The following is a 5,242-nucleotide window of genomic DNA, read 5'->3' on the forward strand; positions in this document are numbered from 1 at the left end:
AAATTATTAATAGAGTTTTTTTGTTACACAATTATCATTTAGCTACGTTAAAAGTATGTGTCACTATCAGTTTTTGGAAAACAACTGATAAAATACATGGATTTTCTGAGTCTTTGTTGGCATCTGAGCTCTAAATTTAGTGCTAGCTTACCAAATATTTGCTGGATTTCAAAGTCTGCATTTCCGTCACATGGGATAATTTATATTCTCTTGTGATGTAAAGTAGGAAAACATAATTTCTCCCCATTCATTTAGGAGTTATTAATAGCCATTCACTCAATGGTTCGAGTGTACATCATACTATATGGTGGTGCATGCCTATAATATCAGCTACCTGAGAGGCTGAGGCAGGAGAATCACTTGAGCCCAAGATGCAGAGGTTGCCGTGAGCTGAGATGATGCCACTGCATTCCAGCCTGGGCAACAGAGCAACCCTCTGTCAAGAAAGAAAGAAGAAAAGAAGAAATGAAAAGAAGAAAGGAAGAAAGAGAGAGAGAGAGAAAGAAGAAACAAGGAAAGAAAGAGAAAGAGAAAGGAGGGAGGGAGGGAAAGAGGAAGGAAGGAAGGAAGGAAGTGAGTGGAGGGGAGGGGAGGGAAAAGTAAAGGGGACTTTTTCTTGCAGCTTAGGTAATAGCTTGGCACAGTGGTGTAGAGCACCAAGCTGGGCTGTTGGTGTTTCCAATTCTGGGTCATGGCTCTTAGCATTTCTGGACCTGCCCTGGGCCACAAGGGAGCCCTCTTCCCTGAAGAGTAAGTTGCAGACCTGGCGCATTCATCACAAGCTTACTGGAGATCCAATAACTGTGATGATGTTAGCCATGGAATGAAGAACCTCTGCCTGTGGAAAGCACAGGCAAGAGTGAGAAGGAATGTGCTTATGGTTTGAGGGCCAGCTTAGCTACAGTAGAGGAGAATGCAAGGTTGGCATGTAAGCTTTCTTACTCCAGTCCCTGGCTCCTGCATGGCATCTCCGGACCCACCAGGAGCCAGGAGGAATTCATTGCCCTTTAGGGAAGGATATAAGCATGACTGGCTTTGCCACCTAAAGATTGTAGAGGCCTAGGGCCTTGAGTGAACATAGACAGAAACAAAGTAGCAGTTACAGCAGGACTTGGGTGAGACTCAGTGCTGTGCTGGCTTCAGGTCTGACCCAGATCATTCTCAGTGGCAGTGGCCACAGAGAAGTGGTGTCACCCCATCCCCAACAACAGGTGGCTCAGCATAGAGAGAGGGACTCCATTTATTTGGGAGAAAGTAAAGAAAGAGCACAAGAGTTTCTGCTGGTAACTGAGATAATTTTTCTGGATCTTATCCAACATCATCAAGGTAGTAGGACCTCTGTGAGTCTGCACCAACAACAGCATTACTGAGCACGGGGTTGTGTCTAACACAAATATGGCTTAGATCCCGAACCCAAAGAACTTTTGAATACCTGGAAACCCTTCCCAAGAAGGACAAACACAAACAAGTCCAGACTGCAATAAATACCTAACTCTTCAATGCCCAGACACAGACAAATCAAGATGAACCAGGAAAATATGAACTCACCAAATGAACTAATAATATAAGGCCACAAGGATCACGCCTGAAAAAAAACAGAGATATGTGACCTTCCAGACATGGAATTCAAAATAGCCATTTTGAGGAAATTTAAAGAAATTAAAGATAACAGAAAAGAAATATAGAATTATATCAGGTAACATTTAACAAAGAGACTGAAATAATTAAAAAGCATCAAACAGAAACTATGAAGTTGAAACTATAACTGACATACTGAAAGATGCATCAAAGTCTCTTACCAGGAGAAATGATCAAAAGAAAGAAAAAATTATAAACTTGAAGACAGGCTACTTGAAAATACACAGTAAATGAAGACAAAAGAATAAAAAATAATGAAGCATGCCAACAAGATCTAGGAAAAAACAATCTCAAAAAGTCAAATCTAAGCCTTGTTAGCCTTAAAAAGAGGAGACAGAGAGGGAGTGGAAAGTTTATTCAAAAAGTAATAATAGAGAACTTTGCAAACCTAGAGAAAGATATTAATATCCAACTACAAGAAAGTTATATAACATCAAGCAAATTTAATGCAAAGAACACTACTTGTAGGCATTTAATAACCAAACTCCCAAAGGTCAAGGATAAAGAAAGGATCCTAAAAACAACAAGAGATTAGAAACAAATAACATACAATGTAGCTCCAATACCTCTGGCAGCAGACTTTTCAGTGGAAACCTTATAGGCCATGAGAGGCGCATGAGACATTTAATGTGTTCAAGTAAAAAAACTTTTATCCTAGAATGGTATATCAGACAAAGGTATCCTTCAAACATGAAGAAGAAATAAAGAAATTACCAGATTAATGAAAGCTGGCAGAGTGCATCAACACCAGACCTGTCCTATAAAAAATGCTAATACAGCAGTTCTTCAATCAGAAACAAAACGACACGAAAGAGCAATAAGAAGTCATCTACAGAAACAAAGCTCATTGGAGACAGTAAGTACAAAGAAAAACACAGAATAGTATAATGCTGTAGTTGCAGGGGGTAAACTACACTTAAAGCACAAAGACTAAAAGGCAAATAATTCAAAAATTATAACTGAAACAATTTCTCAAGACTTAGCCCAAGATATAAATAGAAACAATAACAAGTTATGAAGCAGATAGATGAAGTTACAGTGTTGAATTTTTATGAATTTTCTTTTAGCTTATTAGTTAGTCTATAAAAACAGGGTTAAGTTTTTCCTAGCTTAAAATAATGAGTTACGGGAGTCTAGCCAAGATGGCCGATTGGGAACAGCTCCAGTCTACAGCTCCCAGTGTGAGCAACCCAAAAGACGAATGATTTCTGCATTTCCAACTGAGGTACTGGTTTCATCTCATTGGGGATTGTCGGACAATGGGTGCAGGACAGTGGGTGCAGTGCACCAAGCGTGAACCGAAGAAGGGCGAGGCATCGCCTCACCCAGGAAGCATAAGAGGTCAGGGAATTCCCTTTTCTAGCCAAAGAAAGGGGTAACAGCCAGCACCTGGAAAATCGGGTCACTCCCACCCTAATACTGCGCTTTTCTGATGATCTAAGCAAATGGCACACCAGGAGATTAGATCCTGCACCTTGCTCAGAGGGTCCTGTGCCCACGGAGCCTCACTCATTGCTAGCACAGCAGTCTGAGATCAAACTGCAAGGCAGCAGCAAGGCTGTGGGAGGGGGGCCGACCATTGCCAAGGCTTGAGTAGGCAAACAAAGTGGCTGGGAAGCTTGAACTGGGTGGAGCCCACCACAGCTCAAGGAGGCCTTCCTGCCTCTGTAGACTCCACCTCTGGGGGCAGGGCATAGCGAAACAAAAGGCAGCAGAAACCTCTGCAGACTTAAATGGCCCTGTCTGACAGCTTGGAAGAGAGTAGTGGTTCTCCCAACACGCAGCTTGAGATATGAGAACAGACAGACTGCCTTCTCAACTGGGTCCCTGACCCCTGAGTAGCCTAACTGGAAGGCACCCCCCAGTAGGGGCAGACTGACACCTTACATGGCCAGGTACTCCTCTGAGACAAAATTTCCGGAGGAATGATCAGGCAGCAACATTTGCTGTTCACCAATAATTGCTGTTCTGCAGCCTCCACTGCTGATACCCAGGCAAACAGCATCTGGAGTGGACCTCTGGCAAACTCCAACAGACCTGTGGCTAAGGGTCCTGATTGTTAGAAGGAAAACTAACAAAATGAAAGGACATCCACACCAAAACGGCATCTGTACGTCATCATCATCAAAGACCAAAGGTAGATAAAACTGCAAAGTTGGGGAAAAATCAGAACAGAAAAACTGGAAACTCTAAAACACAGAGCACCTCTCCTCCTCCAAAGGAACACAGCTCCTCACCAGCAACGGAACAAAGCTGGATGGAGAATGACTTTAACGAGTTAACAGAAGAAGGCTTCAGATGATCAAACTTCTCTGAGCTAAAGGAGGAAGTTCAAACCCATGGCAAAGAAGTTAAAAACCTTGAAAAAACATTAGATGAATGGCTAACTAGAATAACCAATGCAGAGAAGTCCTTAAAGGACCTGAGGGAGCTGAAACCCATGGCACAAGATTTACGTGATGAACGCACAAGCCTCAGTAGCTGATTTGATCAACTGGAAGAAAAGATATCAGTAATGGAAAATCAAATGAATGAAATGAAGAGAGAAGAGAAGTTTAGAGAAAAAGGAATAAAAAGAAACAAACAAAGCCTCCAAGAAACATGGGACTATGTGAAAAGACCAAATCTACGTCTGATTGGTGTATCTGAAAGTGACAGGGAGAATGGAACCAAGTTGGAAAACACTCTGCAGGATATTATCCAGGAGAACTTCCCCAATCTAGCAAGGCAGGCCAACATTCAAATTCAGGAAACAGAGAACACCACAAAGATACTCCTTGAGAAGAGCAACTCCAAGACACATAATTGTCAGATTCACCAAAGTTGAAATGAAGGAAAAAAGGTTAAGGGCAGCCAGAGAGAAAGGTCAGGTTACCCACAAAGCAAAGCCCCTCAGACTAACAGCTGATCTCTTGGCAGAAACTCTACAAGTCAGAACAGAGTGGGGGCCAATATTCAACGTTCTTAAAGAAAGGAATTTTCAACCCAGAATTTCATATCCAGCCAAACTAAGCTTCATAAGTGAAAGAGAAATAAAATCCTTTACAGACAAGCAAATGCTGAGAGATTTTGTCACCAGCAGGCCTGCCCTAAAAGAGCTCCTGAAGGAAGCACTAAACATGGAAAGGAACAACTGGTACCAGCCACTGCAAAAACATGCCAAATTGTAAATACCATCAAGGCTAGGAAGAAACTGCATTAACTAATGAGCAAAATAACCAGCTAACGTCATAATGACAGGATCAAATTGACACATACAATATTAACCTTAAATGTAAATGGGCTAAATGCTCCAATTAAAAGACACAGACAGGCAAATTGGATAAAGAGTCAAGACCTATCAGTGTGCTGTATTCAGGAAACCCATCTCATGTGCAGAGACACACATAGGCTCAAAATAAAAGGATGGAGGAAGATCTACCAAGCAAATGGAAAACAAAAAAAGGCAGGGGTTGCAATCCTAGTCTCTGATAAAACAGACTTTAAACCAACAAAGATCAAAAGAGACAAAGAAGGCCATGACATAATGTAAAGGGATCAATTCAACAAGAAGAGTTAACTATCCTAAATATACATGCACCCAATACAGGAGCACCCAGATTCA

Source organism: Pan troglodytes, chromosome Y (genome assembly GCF_028858775.2).
Source record: "Pan troglodytes isolate AG18354 chromosome Y, NHGRI_mPanTro3-v2.0_pri, whole genome shotgun sequence".
Lineage (NCBI taxonomy): Eukaryota > Metazoa > Chordata > Mammalia > Primates > Hominidae > Pan > Pan troglodytes.